The sequence below is a fragment of the Sapajus apella genome, unplaced genomic scaffold (assembly GCF_009761245.1).
Source record: "Sapajus apella isolate SASKATOON/1434 unplaced genomic scaffold, GSC_monkey_1.0 scaffold28, whole genome shotgun sequence".
NCBI lineage: Eukaryota > Metazoa > Chordata > Mammalia > Primates > Cebidae > Sapajus > Sapajus apella.
The window spans coordinates 20088418-20112959 of NW_022436968.1; the positions used below are offsets into that span (position 1 = coordinate 20088418).

The following is a 24542-nucleotide window of genomic DNA, read 5'->3' on the forward strand; positions in this document are numbered from 1 at the left end:
AGACACAGAGTGAGTAAGCAACTCCAGTCCACAGCTAGAACATGGTTGAGCCAAGATTCAAGGCAGACAGTCTGATCCAGTCCACCCTCATACACTTCTGTCAACCACTGAACTGCCATAGGTGCACTGGGAATGGTTTTCCCCACCCACCCCTGACAGTCATGAACTAGGTCCCTTTTTCCGATTGCTCAGCCAGCCTGCTGCCCTCACCAGGAACACCACACCCTCCCTGCTTGACACACTGTGCCTCAAGCAGTGAGCAGACAGGGTGGAACTGTTTCCCCAGCAGACCCAACACATCTAGGGAGGAAAAAAAATAGGAGCTATTTCTCATTTTTTAAGTCTAACTTTTGCTCTCAGCCATGTTTAATAGGATTCATGTTCAGTTTCACTAGTGGACAGGACATTGTTTATGCTGTGGGCCCTTTTTCTCTCACTTAGTGTCTGAAGCTTTGAAAACCCTGGGAACTGATTCTTCCCTTCCCAAGCATGCAGCATTCAAGCTCCTGGCTTGTCCCTGAATTCACTTCTCTACTTTAAATATCCAACACATAAAATTTATTAATTAAAATTTATCAATCTAAAAATACATTGATAATTTTACCTACTAAACATCATTCAGAAATTTCAAAGCATTATTAGTCCAGCATAATCTGTTAAAAAATATTCTTGGCATTTTGTTTTATGGTTTTTGGTTTTTTTTTGTTTTTGTTTTTGTTTTTACAAAAGACAGATACTTTGCTTAGGCCATAGTTCTTACATAACGATTTTTTCTTGCTGAAAGAAAAGCAGTTATTAGAAGGAGCAGTCCAAGTTTCCATCAAGCCAGTATCAATTTAACAGCGTTTCTCCTCATTCTGAGATGTGCATGCTAATGTTGATAGCTAATATTTAGGATTCAAAATATAATCTATCCAGAAAATATTCTAGATTATGTAACTGTGTATCAGCTATCTCTAGGGAGTGTATATGCATATATATATTTAGTGTAACTAATTGAATATCTGGGTTAAAGGCACTGAGTAGCTGTCTATTTTTACTAGTTCACTAACAAGTCATTAACTGTCTGTGTAAAAATTAGCCATTCTCATCTTTAGATGGTGATGGATTTTTCACACTGAACTGAACATTTGGTGCCCAGTAACAGTGTTCCAGTTCCCCCCTCATCCACAGCTGTAGGTCTGCTCTGTTGGCAAGTAAAAGGAAATGGAACAGCAGGGATAGGTTGGCCATGGGATTCTAAGCAGTTTCCATTTGTGTATTAATGTTCACATCCCCTCCTTTGTTGGAATTCTCGACTTTAATGTCAAACCTGGAATCTCTTTGTCACAAAAGAGTAGGAATATATTTTCATTGGATAATGTCTTAAAACCAAAGAAAATGACAGAGGAAAAATGTGATGTAATGTAAATGAAAGCTGGTGGTATGAGTTCCTCTATTTCCTTTTAGTTCTTTTGCTATTTTCTTGAATCTGCTATTTCTTAGAAATGTTTCTTAGAGACATTGATGTGTCTTTGCATGAAACTTATTCTGTGAAGTAATTCTTTATTCCCTTTTATTCATATATTTAGTTTATCACAGTTACATATTGCTATGTAAGAACCCCCCTAGAATTTTAGTGGCTTACAACATGAGTCATTTTACTTGCTTGAAATTCTATAATCTAGGATGGGCTCAGCTGGGCAGCTCTTCTGCTATTCTCGCCTGTAGTCAGTCTTGTGGCAAGTTATCTGGTCAAGACTCAGCTGGGAAACAGGGATGACTGGGCTTCTCTTTCCATTGTAGAGTCAGGACCCCTTGCCTTCAAGTGGCCCCTCCATGTGGTCTCTTCAGGGTCTCAGCAAGGTCACAGGGCTTCTTACTGGTGGCTAGGATCACAAAAGCACAAGTGGCAGGGTGTCACTCCTGCAGCATTCTGTTGGTTAAAACCCAAATTTAATGGAAGGGACCACACAAGATGTAAATGCCAGAAGACATGGTTAATTGGAAGCCACCAATGGAACAGATTACCACAGTCATTCTTCCATCAACTAATATTTCCCAGGTACTGAGTATATAGTAGTGAACAAGTAAAGTGTGGCCTCTGCCCTCCTGGAGCTTATAGTCTGTCGGGAGCACAACTGAGCGATGAGGATGTTACCACACAGTGTCGTGAGTCTGGACTGGAAGAACTGTTCGGTGTCTCGGGTGCACTTTGGGAAGGGTACGTAACCCAGGCCTGGACTTTTCATGGAAAGGTAGAGGAGCCATCCTGTGGCGATGGGTGAAGAAAGTTGCTGGCAGAAGAACAGCATGCTCCTAGGCCAAGAGACAAGAAAAGCATGGCCTGTTCATGGAACTGAAAGAAGTTTTGTGTTGGTAGAGAGTAGAGGTAGAAAGTAGAGCTGTCAGGAGAGGAGCTGTCACACCTAGGGTTTGCCAAATAAAAGGCATGAGAATTAATGAGAATTAAGCAGGGGCCTCATCACATGTTTATGAGCTGGGTAAGCCATGTTAAGAACATTGGACTTGATCCCAGTCATGATGGGAAGAGGATTTTAAGCAGGTCTGTCTTTCAGAGCAGTCACAATATTAGCTATAGCAGACCGAGAATGGAGAGAGGTGGGCCTGGGACCCCAAGGAAAATGCTGCAGAAGGCTAGGCAAGGGAGGGAAGTGGATGGCCAATAGTATGGATCTCGGGATAGATTCCAGAGATACTAGTAGGAGTATATTTGCAAAGTGTTGGGGACTATGGGGGTGAATACAAGGGAAGGGGCAAGGGTGATCCTCAGATTTCTGGCTTGGGCAGCCAGTGATGGTCTCATCCTGCAATAGGGAACCCTGGAAGTGGGACAGGGTTGGACCTCTGGAAATGGACTGAAATACTAAGCCAGCATGGATGTACCAAGTTAGATGCCTTTGAATTCAGTGGTCCACTGCAAACCTTTTTCAGGACTAATATGTTGTGAGCCGTTTAGATACTTAGCTCTGCTTAGCTTCCATGCTTCTCTCACACACTTTGCTCCTTTTTGCTTCTCTTCTGTCCTCTGGAAGAGAAGGGTAGAATGGCCAGGTCTGTGGCAGTGGGTCAGATACCCTGGTGATGCACAGTTCAGGATTGGGGTTTTGGGTTACAGAGAACAGCTCAGGACACAGGGTTGAGAAGTGCAAAGGTAAGAGGATTTGGGAGCAACTGGAAGATGGAGAAGGGAAAGAAACCTAGCTAGTTAGAAGAGAATTAAGAACTGACTGCAGACTTATAAGGGCAAGGAAAGCATGAATCATCTGAGGAGGAATAAAATATAAAAGACAAAGAGAAAGAGTTGATTCCACAAGCTATGGCCTGTATCACAGAAGACTCTAGAATCTTGTTTTTTGTCCCTCCTTTTTACATTTGTGTTCAAAATTTTAAAAAGTGAAATAAGCCCTTTTTTCTGAAAGCTTTAATGAATAGAAATGGGGGCCTTCAGATAAACTTTCTCCTTATATAGAAAAGAAACTGAACAGTTAACACACAAAGATAAACTCGATTTTTGTGGAAGAAAAGGACTCCTAGGGAAAGAAGGAGACATACAAACAGTTAAGGTGAATGAAAAAGGAATTCAGTAGAATACTTTGTTGTCTATTCCCAAATGATTTGACAGAGAAATATCTGTAGCCTCAGAGAATGGAGAGAGAGCATGTCTCCACTATCAATTTTTAATAAACATAAATGGCACAATAAATTATGCATGGAGGAATGATATAAAGCATTAAACAATAAAGGATAAATAATTTAAATGATTAAAAACTGCCTCTGTCATATGTTTGATGTATGAGAACTCTATTTGAATTTTCTCTTCAAGGAAATAGAGGAGGATTTTTAAAGGGAGCTTTTGCAAAATAGATTTACTAAGGGGAGAATCTGCAGTGGTCTACCAGGAGAGGTTGCTGAGTACAGAAATGCCTGACTTACGCAGTCCATAACTTGTGCTTTCTCTGATAAATATGTGAATAGCACCTTGCTGATGGACGGTTTTATGTCAGGTGATCAATGGCAAAGCACTGTCCATCTTCTAGAAGATTGAGACCCGAGTTTTTTTTTTCACATATCCAGAGAAACTTTGTCAGAGGTCAGAAGTACTGTGAACTCTGTTTCTTATGTAGTCTTAGACTTCCAGAACAGGATTCCTAGGTAAAAGGTACTATCCCTATATATTCACTGATGCAGGTAAACTCCATTTCTATCCCAAAATTAGAGTAGCTGGGTGGATTACACCCAAAGAACTGTCAGCAAAGATAGGCCCCCTGTTTGTTGGCCACTCACCTTAGGGGAACCACATTCATCCAAAATACCGTATTCTAACATGCAGTGGTTAACAGCATAGGTGTTGGAGGCAAACATACCTCAGTATGAACCTAATCTCTGCTACTTACTAGCTTTAGGATGTTTGTCAGGTTAATTTAACCTTCCTGAAGTCCAGTTTCCTTATTTGTAAAATGGGCCCAACCACCCCAAAAGACTACTGATCATTAAATAAAATACTTAGCTCAACGCCTGGACGTGGTAAATTCTTGTTAAATGTTTGTTATTAGCTATAGAATTATATATTGAATGTTTATTTTCCAGTCTCACAGAGGAGTGGAAAACAGAAAACCAGGGCAAAAAACCATAAATCTTGGAAATACCCACCACCTAATCTAAATTAAGGACCATAAGCTATGGTTCAAAGGCCAGTTTTGGAAAATGAAGTGGTTTTTTTTTTTTTTTTTTTAATGGAATTTACATACCTTAAGGCAAAAGCATATGCTTCCAGTGAACTTTAGTTCCCAGTACTTCCACTGGCTAACCCAGCCATCTTGAACTCCTCTGTCAGCCTTGCTCTGGTAGGAGTTGGAGTTTACTACCTCAAGCCTAATGGTTAGCTCTGTAAATTTAAATCATTTCTCCCTAAGGTTCCTAGCTCCTTAAATGCTTTAGTTTAACCTCAGGCATCTGATTACTATGTAGCCTTAATGGAGATGGGAAAAATCACCAAAGGAAAAAACTAAAAAGCCTAAGCTAGACAACAGATTTTCCACCAGTTGTATCCTTTGTAGTTATTCCAAATTAATATTTACCTAACACCCATATAGGCCTTATATTGCCCTGGGACTGTGGCCTCTCACAACTCAGAAACTGATTATCTGGAAATATAATGGCAGACACTTAATGGTTCATATTCTGGAAGCACACAGGCTTATCAATAAAAATTTCAAGTTCAAAATGTTGGTGTACCAGACAAGAAGAGGCTGAAAATATACTGTAGGTATTTTAAAACCTGAATGTAAATACGTTTACTCTCCTCACAATGAGAGGTAGGTCTGTGGCCCTTCCCCTTGAATCTGATGGGGGAGAGGTGGTGACTGCTTTGACCAATGGAGTACAGCAGAAAGGATCCTGTGTAACTTCCAAGCTAAGACATAAAAAGCCATACTCCTGCCTCGTTCATTGGAAACACCTGGATTTAGAGACTAGAGCCACCACGTAAGAAGTCCAGCTACATGCCATAAAGCCTTCTTGTAAGTGCTGTGAATGACAGTCTTGGTTGAATCTATCCCTTATCCTTCCTAGCTTTGTACTGGGCATATACACAAAGAAGCCCTCTTGGGAGTGGATTCTACAGCCCCCGTGTTCCAGCCCCCAATTCATCAGGTGATCCCAGCCAAGACCACAGATGTCATGGAGCAGAGAATAGCTGTCTCCACTGTGCCATTTCTGAATTCTTGAGCCAAGAATCCATGAGAATAGTGAATGCTAGTGGTTTTATCTAGCTGAGTTTTGGGGTCATTTGTTATGCAGCAGTAGATAGCTGAAGCACTCATCCAACAAAGTTGTCTGGCTTTATAGTTTGGGTAGTTACCATATATCACATCACTGTGTTTGTAAGATCTTGATTGTGAGAACCACCTGGTTGCAATTTTATAGCTTGCTGGAAAAGGTATGTTACTATTATTTTTCATTTGGCAGTAACTCAGTGTTACCATTCTGAAGTAGAAACAACCACTTGCGCTCAGTGATGATAAATTAGTGTATTAAAAAGTACCTTTTTTTTTTTTTGAGACATTCTCTATCTCCCAGGCTAGAGTACAGTGGCATGATCTCAGCTCACTCACTGCAAAGTCTGCCTTCCAGGTTCAAGTGATTCTTCTGCTTCAGCCTCCTGAGTAGCTGGGACTATAGGCACTTGCCACCACATCTGGCTAATTTTTTGTATTTTTAGTAGAGACAGGGTTTTACTCTGTTAGCCAAAATGGTCTTGATCTCTTGACCTCATGATCCACCTGCCTTGGCCTCCCAAAGTGCTGGGATTACAGGCATGAGCCACTGCACCCGGCCACTTTGTTATTTTTTTAAAAAAAGGATAATAGTGTTGATTCGTGTAAATACTTAATGTAATAATTTTTTTAGGTTAATGAATAATGCTAATAGTTTGTGCTAGTAAGAACATGTGCAAAATAATGTGGGCATATATAGGAAGATGAGGCTCTTAGGGCCTGAAGTAGCTGGTGCTTAAGAAGCAGCTGACCTGAAATGACAGTCTTAGTACTTCCACTTGGAATCAGTTGAGCAGTCTCCACAGATGATTGAGTTACAAGTTTGAAAATCAGTGCATTGCAGATCACAGGGCAGATCTCTTCTGAGAAGTTGTATGGAGAAAACTTTTTATTCTTTCTATTCACTGGTTTAAAAGCCCAACGAGCAACATGGAAACCAGTTCCCTGTGAGTCAAAAGTCATGTTCCTAGACTAGGGATGGCAAATCTACAGCACATCTGATGCCAGTCTGTAGGGCTATCTCTGTAGACATAAGTTCACCATGGTGTTGGTCTCATCCAAGTTGCGCGGTGATCACATGCAGGTTCTCATGGCAGGCACCTGCCTGGGTATTCCTCACTGCCCAGCCTTCTGAAAGAGCTCATGGGCACATTGAATCAGAGCAAGGGTCCCTAGCATAGGCCTGAAGAAACATAGATTGGATGCTTCCTTTTTGTCAAAGACTTTCTATCTTGTTTAGACACCTGTTTCTCTGTTTAAAATATTATCAAGAGATATACTGTTTAATACTAAAAAGAAAACTGAAACGCTGAAGAGAGTCCATCATCATGGAGAAGAACAGTCAGATGGTCTTAAGATTCAGCAGAAGTCGAAGGTCCGGGAAACAACTCCATATACAGGAGTTTATAGAAGGAGTAACGAAGGTGGTTTCATATGCCAGTGTTTGCCTTACAACAGGTTAATGTAGACTGAATTGGCATTTAAAAAATTTGAAGCTCTTATATGTTGTGTGTACACAGAGTGAACTGATCATTTATACAGCTGGCCAACTAAACTGCAGATTTTGAGAATGAGGGATTCCTCTGTTCTCTGTTGCTGGGAGGCAGTCATCTTTCATTCATTCAGGAAACACCTTCAAGGTGCCAGACCATTTCTCCCCAACCCCAGAAGGAGACAGACATGTAGAGGAGGATTTCTAGTGGACTATACTGGCACAGTGGTAGAGGAAGGGGACACAGTTCTACCTGGGAGGGTCCAAAAGGAAGAAGGTCCCCTGAACCAAGGCCAAGAGACAGAGCACCTCTTTCTGAGGTACTCGCTGCCATAAGTGCTGACCAAACCCCAAATATGCATCTTTATTTCATCAGCTTGGCATAAGGAGAATTGACATATTGGAGGGGCTACCCAGAAAGAAGGGTGATTTAGAACTTAGCCTTAAGGTCACTGCAACAGCACAGGTTCCGGTGTTATTGTCAGAGCTGAAGGAACCATGTGGAGATAAAGTCTTACCTGGTCTAGTTCAATGAAGTGAAGGTTTACAGTCATGCATAAAGTAGAAATTGCATCTACTCAGAATTATTCTTGATTACTGTTTCCTTGGTTGACTTTCAGATTGTTTTGTGTTCTTTTATGTGATGTGATGGTCAATCAGGAGTATCCCTGGGAGAAGACATAGGAGAGGCTCAGGAAAACAACATTCATTGTACTTATGAGTCCTACATATAGGAGGCACAGCACACCACATAGGGCCACAAGGGAAAGACACCAGGGTTGTCAGGAGGCATAAAACAGGAACAAGGGCAACATTTAGGCCAGAGCTTTTATTGGGGTTTCCTTGGGAAAGGCAAAGCATGGCAGGATGAAAACAGTTTAGAGTTGGCCAGCTTGAATAACTTCAGTGGGCTGTAAACTATAGGGATGATACCTAGCACTGGGATGACCATGGCAGAAGGATATTGCCTCCTGGGTTATATGGGCCAGATAGGGGAGAGCTGGCTCTGGATTGATTAGCTTGCATATCAAAAGCATGCTCCTGACTTGTTATCTCTGAGAATTGGCTAGTCCCAGAAGGAGCAATCTCTCCTCAGCCAGAAAGGTTTTAAAGTTGTCTCAAAAATAATAAAACACAGAAAATGTATATGTGTGTGTAACTAACACACAGATTAAGTAGCTAGCTGCCATTTATGGGCTCAGCATGTGACATGCATGTATTTTTAAAGCTTGGAATCACAGCCAGTGTGGCCTGATGATGACAACACTGAGAGCCTCAAAGAAGAAACTGTAGATGTATGTCTGTCATCTCATGATTATCTGGGGGACATATTCACTGTGAGGAGTGGTGGGGGAAATGGCCATCACTGTTTAAATTACTTTCTCCTCCCTCAAGCATTAAAAGTTGGCTTTATATAAGTTAAATATGCCTGTTATGTAAACTACACAAATATGAAATGTAATCTCAACATTGGTTGGGAATTCCTAACCATTCTTTTTTAATAATTTGGATAGCCCAAGGCAGTTTGTCATTAATGACAATGTCATTAATATATGTTTTTTGTTCTTATAAACCTAAATCCTTGTTTTTAATCAGGCTAGATGCATTTTTTTAAGCTGAATTCTTGCATCTAGTTCTACATTCCGTGGCACACCGGACTTGGTCACAACCTATTTTCCCCCTGCATATTCTTTATTACTTTGAGAGGATTTCATGCCTTTAAAACCTAGTTACTAGAAATCTTAACATGCTTTGATGAATATTACAGTTCATGTTGGTAATTTTCTAATAATAAAGGAAGTAGAGTTTATTAAAAACAAAAACCATAATCAACTCACTGCAATATTCCATTAACTCCTCTTCTCCCTCCACTTGCATCAGTGTTATTAATGCTCCACAGTGCACCAAAGGTTAAAATGCAGTTTATGCAAAATGTTCAGGAGACATATTTCAGTAAACATACTTATGCTATTAGACACAGAGATGGCCGATCATTTCTATATGCAGATTTGTCCTTGGAAGTTAATTGGTGGATATTATGTTGCTTTCAGTACCTTGCTTATATCATCGAGAATTATGCAATATTAATTTAGTAAATAGCATCCTTGTTCTATTTTAGGTACCACTCAGAGCACCAACTTTATTTCTGGAAGGTGACTGAAGGCAAAGAAAATAATAGATGTTGCTATACAAAATATAGTGTTCCCCATTCATTATAACTGTCACAAATTAATAAAATCTCGAGAGATGTTTCTGTTTTGTAAGTCCACTTCCTTCACAGAATAATGTAATTCAGCCTTTCTGCAGCCATGTCAAAACGTGAATCATAATCCAGAAAAAATGTGATGAACACATGTGGTTGGATTTGATGTTGCTCAGCTGGATGTAACCCACCCTCTTAATTGTAACCTGAATAAATCCTGAGTCCCCCACATGGTCCAGGTTCTGCCTGGAGTCTCTTTCAGACAAAACATATCCCAATCCCAGAAGCGTTGAAGAGTAATATATTTAATCTAGGTTTTTCTAAAAGGCATGACTTAAGGGTTTTACGCATTAGGCTACATAAACAGTTTCTCCAAAATTCTTTGTAGCTACCTTTTCCTCTACCTACCCTCATGGTTTTTGCTCACACCTCTCTTTATCTCTCTTATCCACATATTTTCTCACTAGCCATGAGGCCTTCCTCATTTTTTTCTTTTTTTGTTATGGAGATATAATTCTCATGCCCTTTCCCTGCTTTTTGTGTTTTTTGTTTGTTTGTTTGTTTGTTTTTTAAGGCAGGGTCTCTCTCTGTTGTCCAGGCTAGAGTGTAATCATTGCTTACTGGCCTGAAGGGATACTCCAGCCTCCTCCTTCCAGATAGCTAGGACTACAAGTGTGTGCCCCTGAGCAAGCCTAAAAAAAATTGTTTTGGAGATAGGATGTTGCTATATTGCCCAGGCCAGTCTTGAACGCCTAGTTTCAAGCTATCCTCCTGCCTCGGCTTTCCTCTTTATTTTTGATCAGACACAAATACTCTTCACTCTTCCAAATTTAGGAAAGCAAGTGTTTTACCACCTCCAGGCTCAAAGTACCTTTAATGAATTTCCTTTCCTGCTTTCTGGCTAGACTGTACCTTTCTGGGATAATCTGCAGCTCTGTTCCGTTTGATTCCTGAATATCCTTTATTTCCTGCATGCAAAACACCCTCAGAAATAAAGTTGATGGCTCAGCATGGTGGCTCACACCTGTGATTTCAGCACTTTGAGAGGCCGAGGTGGGTAGATCACAAGGACTTCAAGACTTGCCTGGGCAACATGGCAAAACCCTGTCTCTACTAAAAATACAAAATATTAGCTGGGTGCGGTGGCAGGCTCCTGTAGTCCCAGCTACTCAGAAAGCTGAGGTGGGAGAATTGCTTCAGCCTGGGAGGTAGAGGTTGCAGTGAGTCGAGATTGTGCCATTGTACTCCAGCTTGGACAATAGAATGAGACTCCATCAGAAGAAAAAAAGAGAGAGAGAGAAAAGAAAGGAAAAAGTTTGTTCTTCGCTGGACTCTAGTTGTCTTTCTTGTGAGAAATTCTAATATAGATTTCCTGAGAATGAAACCTTTCACCTGCAGTAGTAACAGTACCCACCATTTACGCACTGTGGTGGCTCAACTCTTTGCAGCATCACATTTAACACTCACATTAAATACACATTGAATAATACTAAAGTTATCTCCATGTTATAGATGAGAAGACTGTTACCCTAAAGAATAAAGCAATTAATTGCAACTAGTAAGTAATGGATTTGGTATTTGAACCCAGGCAGTTTGATTTCAGAATGCTTTCTTTCGGGAGTGATAATGAACTTGTTTACCAATTTTGCCCTGTTCGATGTCCTCCTAAATACGGACGAGAGAGATGCTCCTGAGTAAGAAGAATATACAAATAGATCATTAATTAGGTGTTCTCTTGGTCACATGTTACATATATGTGAGGAAAACACAAATTCTGAAAGCTACGGATCTCCATAATGAGGGACACCTTAACTGTTCATGATCACTCCTGACACTTTTGGCACGCTGTTGAATTGTTTACATTGCCTATGTTAATCTCTTCACTATGCAGCCCAAAAGAAAGGAGCAGCAAATGTAAGGGGGTGTCTTGCTTCTCAGTACTGTCCTTCTGCCACCTCTGTTGTTCTGTATTTATAAGCCTTCTTAAAACTAATCCCGAATAAATGACAAGGCTTTCCTATGTGTCCCTAGCCAGTCTTTTTATGAACAAGGGAATTTGCCATTTTCTTTCAGTGTTTTGATCAACAACAAAGATGAACGTAGGGCCTAGTTATTTGGAATTCAATTGCACAACATTGGAAAGGGTCAGTTTGGTTGTTGGCATCAGGCCCTGTGGTATGCCAAAGAAGAATGACCCCTGATAGGTAGGGCTATATAGCTTTGAAGACAGCTGGTCAAAGGGCTCGATAATTTTGGCTTAGATCACATCATAGTGGTATCAACAATGTACCCAGTGTGTAGTCTACCAGCAAGAGAACTTTCTTGACTTTTCAATTTCCTTTAGCTGTTCCAAGGGTCAGAAACCTGGTGTTTGGTGTCTTTTTGCATGATTGCTAATGAGGAGAGGCTTTGCATGATGTAATGCACCAAAAATCCCCCAGGGTCTTTTTTTTTTTTTTTTTTTTGGGACGGAGTTTCGCTCTTGCCACCCAGGCTGGAGTGCAATGGCGTGATCTCGGCTCACCGCAACCTCCGCCTCCTGCGTTCAGGCAATTCTCCTGCCTCAGCCTCCTGAGTAGCTGGGATTACAGGCATGCGCCACCATGTCCAGCTAAGTTTTTGTATTTTTAGTAGAGACGGGGTTTCACCGTGTTAACCAGGATGGTCTCGATCTCTTGACCTCGTGATCCACCCGCCTCAGCCTCCCAAAGTGCTGGGATTACAGGCTTGAGCCACCGCGCCCGGCCCCCCCAGGGTCATTTTATAAACAATTGCCCTGGGGTCTGGCTGGACCATTTGACGTCCATTGTAAAGCACAGACCACGCCTTGCCACAGTTACCTGCTGCACAAGTCACAAGTGGTGGGCATGGGTTTAAATTTCTCTCAGAGATAGAACAACAAGAAGGCAGTTATGTTGTGTACAGGAAATGACACTTGACTTATGTTTAGAAACGGGTTCAAATTCCAATTCTATCACTTATTTACTTATTTGAACAAATCTCTTCAATTCTTGGAACCTTAATTTCCTCATTTGTAATATGAGAATGATTAAATATGTTTCACTCAAAGTGTATTTTTAGGCTAAATTGATTTTTTTTAAACATAATATTTAAACAGAAACACTATTTTAAGGTATTTTACCACATTTTCTTGTGGTCCAAACCAAGATTTCAGCCCAGTAAATTGAGTGATTGACAGGTCTTACTTGCTATACCTTTATTCCTATTACTTCCCCTCTCTACTCTCGGCTTCTCTATGAAAAATCAGATAAGGAATTTTAATGTTAACTTTAATTCATACACATATTAAAAAACCACGCAAACAGTACTTGTATTTTGTGGCCAGAATTTCCCCCATGCCCCTCCAGTGATACCAAAAATGAAAACTACTTCATTTTTTAAAAGAGAAGAAAAAAGTTTGTGAATTCTTGTTTATCACTGTGCCTCCTGAATTAGACATTAGGAAACTCAGAATTGTAGCCTTTCAGCAGGTCTAGCAACATTATTTTCTCAGTTGAGTTCCTCAGCTCTTTAGCAATTATGTTTACATTTTTTGTGACGTCACTTAATCTAGAACAGATTCCTCAGTTATCATGGCTTTTAGTGACTGTAAATGAGGTGGTAGGAAACCCACCCTGACAGCCTCCCTTCTCCAGATACATCTTTTTGCAGAAGCAGTCCCAGGATGTTTTTGGCTACGTCCCAGCCAGTGGGTTCCTTGCTGCCTCTGCCCCACTCTTACCCACATGATTTGTGAGAGCTGTAGCTAGTCCTCCATGTAGGGAGGTAGGTGGGGGAATGAATATGGATACCCAGCAGCATACCCCTTTAGAAAGATTTCTGATGCCTGTGTAATATTAAACCCTCCTATATAATTATTGTTATTAACAGGAACCTACCATTACATTTCTCAAAACAATAGAATGACTTTACCAGTTAACAGAATCCTACTGTGTAGTTCTCTGATGTTGATGAAGAAAGGTCACATGTATTTGATCTCTTGAAAAAAGTTTAGGATTTCTAAACCATTAAATATTAAAACACACACACATAGCTGGGGTAGAGGGTACTATACTAGTTAAGAGCATGGTCAGTCAGCAAAAGTCAAGAAAAGAGGGGAAACACAGAAAGAAAATAATATAACTTAACACATGATAAAGTTGCAGGAATAAGATAAAAATAAATATGACTAGATTAAATTCTTCTAATAAAATTAGTGACTCTCAGATTGTTTAAAAAGATTAACTATATACTGTCTTTAGGAGTCATATGTATAGCAAAATAACACAAAAGAGGGGATAGGTTAGTGAATGCTAACAAAACAGAAATCAGGACAGTAATATTAATATTTAAAAATGTAGGATTGAGGCCGGGCGCGGTGGCTCAAGTCTGTAATCCCAGCACTTTGGGAGGCCGAGGCGGGTGGATCACGAGGTAAAGAGATCAAGACCATCCTGGTCAACATAGTGAAACCCCATCTCTACTAAAAAAAATACAAAAAATTAGCTGGGCATGGTGGCGCGTGCCTGTAATCCCAGCTACTAAGGAGGCTGAGGCAGGAGAATTGCCTGAACCCAGGAGGCGGAGGTTGCAGTGAGCCGAGATCGCGCCATTGCACTCCAGCCTGGGTAACAAGAGCGAAACTCCGTCTCGAAAAAAAAAAAAAAAAAAAAAAAAAATGTAGGATTGAATGTAAAAAAAATACTGAATGAGACATAGAATAAGGAATACAACTCCAACAAGAGGATTTAACAATAATGAACCTTTATGCACTGAGTATCCTAGCACTGAAAAATCGGTTAAAAATACAAATAAAATAATATAGGCCAGGTATGGTGGCTCATGCCTATAATCCCAACACTTTGGGAGGCTGAGGCAGGTGGATCACTTGAGGTCAGGAGTTCAAGACCAGTCTAGCCAACATGCGAAACCCTGTCTCTACTAAAAATACAAAAAATTAGCCGGATGTGGTAGTGGGTGCCTGTAATTCCAGCTACGTGGGAAGCTGAGGCTTAAAAATCACCTGAACCAAGGAGGTGGAGGCTGCAGTGAGCTGAGATTGCACCATTGCACTCCACCCTGGGTAATGGAGTGAGACTCTGTCTCTCTCTCTCTCTCTCTCTCTCTCTCTCTCTCTCTCTCACACACACACACACACACACACACCTATTAATAAAATACCTATTAATAAAATAAAAATTGTTTAAATACAAATGAAGTTTTTCATGATAGTGGGAGACTAACAAAATGCTTTCAATATTTGATCAAGTAGACAAAAATAAATAAGAACAGAATATTTGAATAGCATCATCATCATTATTGACTTAACCCCATAGGAAATACACACAATTTTTTAAAAGACCATGGATCATTTACAAAAATTGATTAAACACTCAACCACAAAGAAAATGTTCAGTTAACAAAAAGTAGACATGTATTGGCCACTATAATAATACAGTATCATTGAAAATTAATACAAGATGGTTCCTGCCTCCACCTTTATCTAAGCACTTAGAAGTTAAGATATGATCCTTCTAAATAATCCTTGGGTCAAGAAAACCAGTACTGAAAGTATAGACTATTTAAAAATTAACAATGAGAATATAATGCATCAAAATGTATGGAATAGGACTAAAAATACACTTAAATAATTCAAAGCTTTTATTTTAAAGGACTGGAAAAAAATATTGTGACATAAGCAGCTAATAAAATAAAATAAAGCAAAATAAAGTGGCGAGAAGGAAATAATAAATGTGGAGGAGGCGCCAGGCACAGTGGCTCACACCTGTAATCCCAGTGCCTTGGGGGACTGAGGTAGGAGGATCATTTGAGGGCAGGAGTTCAAGGTTACCACAAGCTATGATCATGCCTCTGCACTCCAGCCTGGGCGACAGAGGGAGACCCTGTCTCAAAAAAAATAAATAAAAGTAGAGGAGGGAAATAATGAAGATAAAGCAGAAGAAAATTAGAATTGACAGTAAAGCAAGAGTGCAGGGTCCCCAGGAGAGCTGCTGCAATGAGAATGGAAAGCTGAGACAATGGGGTATAAGACACTATCCCTGCCCTCCTTGCAGCTTAGGTTTGGTTGAGGTGAAAAGCATGTGCAGAAAATAGAGAATAGGACTGTATTCAATAAAGTGGTCATTTATGAGTATAGCAGTTGGTATTCTATCTATGGCATGGTAAGTAGCAGTTAGGCCTTAAGTCTCTGCACAGATAGAACTGAATCTGTATGTTGGCTTCAAACTTATCAAGAGACTCTGGAGAGGTTAGTTAGCTTCATTAAGCTTGATTACTCTATCTGTAAAGTAGAGATCACGGTACCTACCTCACAGGATTATAATGAGAATTAAATGAAAATATGTATGTAAAGCACTTAGCTCAATGTCTGGCATGTGGTACAGGCCTGGTAAATGGTTGCTGAAAAAAGTCAGTGCAGCATCTCTTCCAGTCCCTTCTGGATACTGCTGGGATGATTGAAGCACTATCAGTATTTTGGTACATTTTATACAGGAGTGGGACAGTAAATAGTATTTAGAGTAGCCAAGTTCTGCCTACCTGGATGAAAAGATTGAGCATTTTGTCTGTGACCATTTGTAAGATACGCCAGTGGGAAATGGTTGAATTAGTCTCTGTCCATTAAAAGAAAAAACAAAATCTGTAAAGCATCATGCTCCAAGATAACAGTAGTTCATTAGTTGGAGAGAAAATCCTGGAAACAGAGGGGACTCCTGGCCAGTCCTGCCACTCTGCACTTATTTGTCTGTCTCAGTAAGAAAGCAGAAGCAAGGAGACCTTTGGATCTGCCTGCTGACCAGTCAGCACATTTGCTCCTCATCAGCCAGCCTGAAATTCCATTCTCACAACCATTCGGTGTCAACATTAGGCTGTGCAGGCATGATAATGGACTCTTGAGATCTTGGAAACATAATGGAGTAAACACAGAAGGAGTCAGTAAACCCAGAAAAGAATTTAACACCTTCCCTTATCCTTCTGCACATGGATATCCAGTGTTCCCAACACCATTTATTGAAGAGACTGTCTCTTACTCAGTATGTGTTCTTGACACTTTTGTTGAGTGGTAGTTGGGTGTAAGTGCATGAATTTATTTCTGGGATCTGTTCTGTTCCATTGGTCTGTGTGTCTGTTTTTATTCCAGTACATGCAGTTTTGTTGACTATAGCTTTGTAGTATATTTTGAAGGCAGGCAGGCCTTCAGCTTTGTTCTCTTTGCTCAGGATTGCTTTTGCTATTTGGGATCTTTTATGGTTTCATATGAATTTCAGGATTTTTTTCTTGTTTCTGTGAAGAATGTCATTGGTATATTGATAGGGATTGCATTAAACCTGTAGATTGCTTTGGGTAGGTTGGCCATTTTAACAATATTAATTCTTCAAATCCATGAATATGGGATATCTTTTCATATATTTGTGTCCTCTTCAATTTCTTTCATCAAAGTTTTATAGTTTTTAGTGTAGAGATATTTTACCGCCTTGGTTAAGTTCATTGTTAGGTATCTCTTTTTGTAGCTATTGTAAATAGAATTGTCTCCTTTAATCTCTTTTTTATATAGCTCACTATTAGCACTTAGAAATGCTACTGATTTTTATGCATTGATTTTGTATCCTGCAACTTTATTGAATTTGTTTATTAGGACTAATCGTTTTTTGGTGGAGCCTTTAGGGCTTTTTGTATCTAAGGTCATGTCATCTGCAAACAGGGACAGTGTGACTTTCTCTTTTCCAATTTGGATGTGCCTATTTATTTCTCTTGCCTAATTGCTTTAGGTAGGACATGCAGAAGAATGAAGCTAAATCCCTGCCATTCATCATATACAAAAATCAACTCAAAGTAGATTAAAAACATAAGTGTAAAACCTGAAACTATAAAACTACTAGAAGAAAACATAGGAAAAATGCTTCTTGACATTGGTCTGGACAGAGATTTTAAAAATAAGACCTCGAAAGCACAGGCAACAAAGCAAAAATAGACAAATGGGAATACATCAAACTAAAAAACTTTTGCACAGCAAAGAAAACTATTCAGAGTGAAGAAACCATCTACTGAATGGAAGAAGATATTTGCAAACCATACATCTGACAAGGGGTTAACATCCAGGCTATATAAGGAACTAAAAGAGAGAGGGAAAAAACCCAAGTAACTTGATTTAAAATGGACAAAATTGTAATCCTAGCACATTGGCAGGATGAGGTGGGAGGAGCCCAGGAGTTCGAGACCACCCTAGGTGACAAAGTGAGACCCCGTCTCTACAAAAAATTTAAAAATTAGCCAGGTGTGATAACGCATGCCTGTAGTCTTAGCTACTCAAAAGGCCAAGTCAGGAGGGTCACTTAAGCCTCAGAGATTGAGGCTGCAGTGAGCTATGATCATGCCACTAGACTCCAGCTTGGGCATGACAGAGTGAGACCGTCTCAAAAATAAAAATGGACAAAAGACCTTGGTAGACATTTCTCCAAAGAAGACATACAAATGTCTAGCATCACTGTTCATCAGAGAAATGCAAGTCAAAACCACAGTGAGATATGCCTCACTCTATTCAGAAAGACTAATATCAAAAGAACAAAAGGAAACAAGTGTTGGGCAAGGATGTGGAAGAAAGGGGACAATTATCGCTGTTGGTGGGACTGTAAACTAGTTCAGCCATTATGAAAAATAGTATGGGTCAGGATCTGGAAGAATTTGCAAAAAAAAGAAAAAACGAACAAAAAAGAAAGTAGTATGGAGATTTCAAAAAAATATTAAAAATAGAACGACCATATGGTCCAGCAGTCCCACTACTGGGTATGTATATTCAAAGGAAATGAGATCATTATGTTGAAGCGGTATCTGCCCTCCATATTTATTGTAGCACTATTTACAATAGCCAAGATATAGGAATCAATGTAAATGTCCAACAAATAAAACGTGGTATAGATACACAATAGAATACCATGCAGGCATAAAAATGAATAAAGTTCTGTCATTTGTGACAACATGGGTGAACCCAGAAGACTCATATTAAGTGAAATAAGCCAGACACAGAAAGGCAAAATACCACATGCTCTCACTTATATATGGAATCTTTAAAAAAAAAAAAAAAAGGCTGATATCATAGAAGCAGGGAATAGAACAGATGGTTACCAGAGACTGGGGAGGGAGGGGAAGATGGGGTCAGCAGGTACAAAGCTACAATGAGACAGGAGGAGTGAATTCTGGTGCACTGTTGCACAGTAGGGAGGCTATGGTTAATGGTAAAATACTGTATTTTATAAAATAGCCAGGAGACGGGTGTTTGAATGTTCTTATCACAAATAAATGATAAATACATGAGTTAATGGATATGCTAACTACCCTGATTGGCTCATTATACAACATAGATATGTATCAAAACATCAAATTGTGCCCCATAAATATGTGCAGTTACAATGTCAATTTTAAAAGTAAAATTAAATAGACTCCCTCTTTTTAATTTATATCAATATCTGTATTTTATCTATATTTAGGACTTGATGAGAATTTGTAGCTTGAGGTAAAGTTAGAATGTATTTGGAGTAGAATGTATCTTGAGATTTTTTAATATCTGCACATGCTACACATCAAACCACTTTAGTCAAAATATTTGTTCAGTGGGAAAAAAATCAGTGAAAATAAATTATATCTCTTAGTCCAAACAGAAAGTAATTGACTGATCTATTTCCTCCCTTCTCAAAACACCATCAACTGTAAGATGTAACATCAAATTACTAACAGGTAAAGAGGAAAAACAAGACATGACATTAAATGCACACTTTGATTCCAGGAATGTTAAAATGTGTAGGGAAAAAAACCCTACCAGTACAACCATGCATCTTGGGATTAAGCCAGTGCAGAATTTCACTCACTGGGTGTTATGGTGTTTTGCAGCTGGTGGAGGCTAGGTAGGACTAATTTTATTAATGTAATTAAACAAAATTTTTTATTAATGCACATGGGCAGAACTAGTGAATATTGAAGACACATGTTTTCTCAAGCCCATCAGTTTATTTTTGTATTCTTTAACAAAACAATAAAAAAGAAACCAAAATCATGGACAATTGGGGAGGTACTATACATGGTGAGCCTGGAGCATCTTGTAGGGCTGGAAAGTGAGGAAGTACTTAAAAATAAACAAACAAAAAGCACTGATAGGAGTATGTGAGAGGAGCACAGAAACCAATGGTAAGAACTCCCAGTGGCCAAACCTGGAAGAGTTTGCGCAACAGTTTAATTTGAGTACTGTTGAATTAAAATGCAAAGCCTAAAGTAAATATGCACACAGCCATACTGGTATGAATAAATGATCGAATACATTAATAAATTTGTAGAAGAGACAAATCTTCCATGCAGAAGGATTCCAAATAATTTATATAAACACTCTACCTTGAAGGACTTTATTCCAAAGAGTATGGTATAGAAAGGTGGGGAGGAGCAGGGAGCAACTTTACAATGGAGAAACCCGACACCCACTGCCTCAGCCAGGTGATCAAGGCCAACATCAACAGTACTAAATCATGTTAATAGTACATACATCTGATGCGATGTGATTAAAATGGCACTTCACCTGTGTGACCCTCCTCCAAATAACACATAACCCCAGTCTTAAGGGGAAAAACACCAAACAAATCCCAATTGTAGCACAGTCTACAAAATACCGGACTAGTATTTCTCAAAACTGTCCTCAAAAACAGGGAAAGTCTGAGAAACTGCCCCAACCAAGTGTAGCATAAGAAGACACAATGACTAAATGTAATGTGGAGTCTTGCATGGGATCCTGGAACAGATGAAGGACACTAGGTAAGAACCAAGGACATCTGAATTAACTGTGGACTTTAGTTAATAATAATGTATCACTATTGCTTTATTAATTGTTACTTATGTATCATACTGAATATAAGAAGTATTTAATAGGGAAGATTGGGTATAGGATATACGGGAACTCTGTACTGCCCTCTCAATTTTTCTATAAATCTGTTAACTGTTCTGAAATGTAAAGTGTATTAAAATTTTTAAATGCCTAAACAGAAAAAAAATAAATCATGGACAGAAAGCCAGGTTAGGGATTTTAATGGAAAATTATGAAGCATTTTATTAAGGCCTTTAAAAATTCCATACAGAACACGGCTTAAGCAGAACATATGCAGCTGCTTAGTTGAAAAATGGAACTGGCAGCTTTACTCAGAATCTGACACTTCTAAATACATTCAAATTGAGTCATTATTATTTTTCATCTACGTAGTATTTTGTTTTTCCAAAGTTCTTGCAATTTCTGACTCTGAGATGGCAAAATTTTACCATTATTCCTATTTTAAAGCTAATGCCATGTCTATAGCTTGGACAGCCATTTTGACTCAACTGTCTAAGCTAAATGTCAATTCAATCAGAAAACCAGCCATCAGCTGTCAGATGGTAAAAGAGTTATGTGTGTTTTCAAAGCCAGAAGTGCAGTCATGTGGTGAGACTGCAGGGTTTTACTGTTGTCCACAGCTGAGTCCCAGGACTGGTTTCCTTACTCCGTACTCTCACATGGAAAACTTCATTGGGGAATTATAGGGTAATATTTTCAAGACTAGGAACTTGTTCACAGTTACCTTTCTAAAAAACAAAAACAAAAAAGACCTTTAAAAGCATTTTTAAAAAAAAAATTATGCCAGGGTAGCCAAACAGAAACAACTTTGGGGTTTTTGCACTGAGTCAAGTCTTACAAATTGTGGAACATTCCCCTTGGTCCAGGACATCATTTTACTCCCACTCACCACTTCCTATACCCACAAATTCCAGTATGTTTGGACCTTGCTGGTGTCTCAGGGAATCACAAAAAGAAACAGGAAGGCACCAGCGAGCAGAACAAGAAAGCTAGACATGGTGCCGTTGGGCTTGTGGCTTAGTCCCTGCCCCACCTCTCCTCCAGCCTCTCCAGCCGTACAGGGCAGAGAGGGTCACAGCCGGCACTCTTCTGGTGCTCTTGCCAGGCCTACATCACAGCCCCCATGGCCAGGACTCACACGCTCCCAGGAACCCAGCGCCGTCCGGGAGGAAGATGATGCCCAGCCCTTTCAAAGGAAATTAAAAGTCTGGCACATGTTGGAGCTCAGCAGGAGGGAAATGTTTCCCAGTTATTTAGCCCTGGAAGGCTGAGAATCAAGTGGTTTTGTTTTCCGAACCGACAGTTGGGGCACACTATCTGACAGCATGACCACATGTGAACTTGAGACAGTTCCAGGAAATTTGGGGTGTGTAGCCGTGGTTGCTGCAGGATCCAAAAATATGAACAAAAGCCTGAGTGTCCTCCTTTGATGGTGGTGCCCTCCAGAGAGGAGTGTGGGGACATCCTGGGTGCAGCAGCATCGAGGGCCCTTCCTCAGCAGCCTCGAGGGTGGCAGTACCAGGGGCTGTCCTGATGACAGCAGAGACCCAAGCCCAGGACTCCTCTGTGAACTCTCAGCCCTTTCTCAGCTGCTGAACTCCAGCCTCAAGATGGGCGACCCTGGGGCTGAAGACTGTCTCTCCCTTCCTCCTTCACCTTCCTCTTTAGTCAGGAGTGCCTGGAATCTAGGCATGATTACCCCTGGCTTATGTCCTCTTTACCTGTGTCCTGGGAACACCCAAAACAAGCTGGAGGAGACAATCATTTCTGCAGACACAGGGTTACCCCCATGTGAAGCAAGCAGCAAATCGATCTTATCACATGCCTCTGACCGGTTAGGGAGGCGAGTCAAGAAGGTGCAGTGAGGAAGTGTAATGTCACATGCAACATTTACAGGAAACTGGCTAGAAGACAGCAGGGGAACTCAAGAACTTGGGTGTTTTCAGCGGATTAAAACAACACAGGTTAGTGCTTTCCCCCACCTGAAAAACTTTTCATAGCCACTCTAAAATACCTAATTCTCTTTCCTTGAACTGTCTTTAACAATTTCTCTAATGTGTAGAACTTGCTTTTTGGCTTTGAATATAAGAGCCAGCGCACAGCTAGTAACTGCACGTTGTTAGAGGAACAAACATTGAGCCATTATGGTGAAAATGAAATTCTCAGAATCTCTTGCTTCCCTGTTTAGAACTTCTCTGCCTCTGAAAGAACGAAACTTCAGACATTCTTTAAATAACTTATTTCGTGGAATTCAGCTAGACCTCTTGTCATTTTTACCTATTAATGTAAATGTGAAACGGGACAGATCAGCCTGTGTTTGCAGACGTGTGGGGCACTCAAAGGATGTTTGAAAATATAGAAATATTATGCATAAAAATGTGCTTGTAAGGTTATATGCAAAAGTTTGTTATTTTATGGGGTTTTATCTCATAAAACCCATCTTTTGGCTTGAATTTCTTGTTAAAATAATTTCTCATGTCATTGTAAATCCTTGTTTCCTTTTTTATTTTTTCACTCTTCTCCTTCCCCTTTTTCCCCCCCTCCCCTCTCTTACTAACACAAAATGGGAGTAGAGAAGCAGCAGTAGGGACAGCTTGAATATGAGACGAGGAAATCCTTTGCCCAGTACCAGAGTTTAAGAAGCAGGCACGCCCGGAGCAAAAGCCGAGCAGGCCCTGAAGAAACCATGAGGTGTGATAGTTGCCAGAGCTTTCTGTCTTCAGCCTTGTGCTTCCTAGAGAAGTCTGCAAAAGAGCCAGAAAGACGTCTAGAGGAGTGGGAAGCAGGAGCCCAGAAACATAAAAGGCCCAGGATTATCCCTCCTATGGCCAATGAGGGACAGTTCAATTACACAGTGGCCTGCTGCTTTCAGACCTAATGTAGAGAAAGAAAACGTCTCAAATCTGAGTTAAGAGAAGGAAGTTCCTACATTGTGGGAACATTACTGTCTTTCAGCTCCAGGACAGGCTAACCAGAGAGGCTGCTGAGCTTTTTCTGGGTGTTTTTGGAAAACATTCTAGATGGTTGCTTTGACTGTGTTAATGTGTTAACTGAGATGGGGAGGATAATGAGGACAGGAGATCAAGATCAGGAACTTCCTGTTTCATGTCTTCATTCCAGCCCAAAGTGTTGTAAAATGTGTCTGTACTGAAAAACAACGAAGGAGTGAGGGGCTGTTTGTGGACTCACGTGTTTATATCCAAGTAACGCCAAATAACTAGAGCAGTGGTGAAAGAGAAAAATCATGGTTGATTCTGTCCTCCAATTGCCACATTTTTTTAAAAAATATTTTACTACCAAGTTGAACAAGAAGATGGAGAGAAAGCTGACAGAGAATAAGGGAAGATTCTAAGCTGGACGTGTGAGCCCTAGTGGTTTCAGAAATCCTGTACACGCTCTGACAGTGTCAGCCCACATCATTGGGTGTGGGGGGTTGGAGGGAAGATTGGATTAATCGCTGGCTGGGGCCCTTTGCACAAATGCTGTAGGAGACACGCACATGGAAGCTGCAGTAGGAAGGCCTCTTGCACCTGCCCTTGAGCACCAGGAAGAGGCTTACAACTTAGCAGTGGCTGTACATCCCTCGAAGGAGCTCTCCTTTCAGTTTTGTTTCGCTTTGTTGATTATACAGCCTTCCTGTTCCAGAAGTTTTATATTCTGCAAATCTGCTGCTCTTAGTGGAAAGGGACTTTTTATGTGGTTGGAACACTTTTTTTTTTTTGAGATGGAGTTTTGCTCTTGTCACCCAGACTGGAGTGCAATGGCACTGTATTGGCTCACTGCAACCCCCGCTTCCCGGGTTCAAGTGATTCTCCTGTCTCAGCCTCCCAAGAAGCTGGGATTACAGGCATGGGTCACCATGCATGGCTAATTTTTTATTTTTAGTAGAGATGGGGTTTCACTATGTTGGTCAGGCTGGTCTCAAACTCCTGACTTCAGGTGACCTACCCTCCTTGGCCCCCCAAAGTGCTGGGGTTATAGGCGTGATCCACTGCACCCAGCTTCCTGATGTCATTTTTGTAAATGCATCCTTCCAAAAGCTGTTTGTATTTCTTCTGGGGGTCCTTATTCTCTCCTATTTCTCAGCCCCTTCCCCATCTTTCCACTTCACTACACTGTGTTCCTTTGTGTTTGAGATGCAAAAAAAGGTTGATAAAGTGTCATCATTGTACACTACCTCTGACCCAG

The 24542-nt window shown here is 40.3% G+C and overlaps 1 protein-coding gene and 1 long non-coding RNA gene across 4 annotated transcripts in view; one reads left to right on the top strand and one right to left on the bottom strand.

Moving 5' to 3' along the window:
- WIPF1 (WAS/WASL interacting protein family member 1) overlaps window positions 1-24542 on the top strand; it is a 121617-nt gene that overhangs the window by 20937 nt on the left and 76138 nt on the right. For 2 of the 3 annotated variants that reach the window (XM_032292904.1, XM_032292906.1), the window contains exon 1: window positions 18555-22318. The exons of the other annotated variant lie outside the window; for it this stretch is intronic. The gene's annotated coding sequence lies outside the window, so the exon portion shown is untranslated. Of the gene's footprint in view, window positions 1-18554; window positions 22319-24542 lie in introns of those variants that run through there. 3 annotated transcript variants of the gene reach the window in all.
- Window positions 1619-21624, bottom strand: LOC116561137. The gene is made up of 3 exons (XR_004273302.1): window positions 21493-21624; window positions 7788-7937; window positions 1619-1868 (listed from the first exon to the last, which is right to left on the bottom strand). It is a non-coding gene; the product is annotated as an uncharacterized LOC116561137 (long non-coding RNA).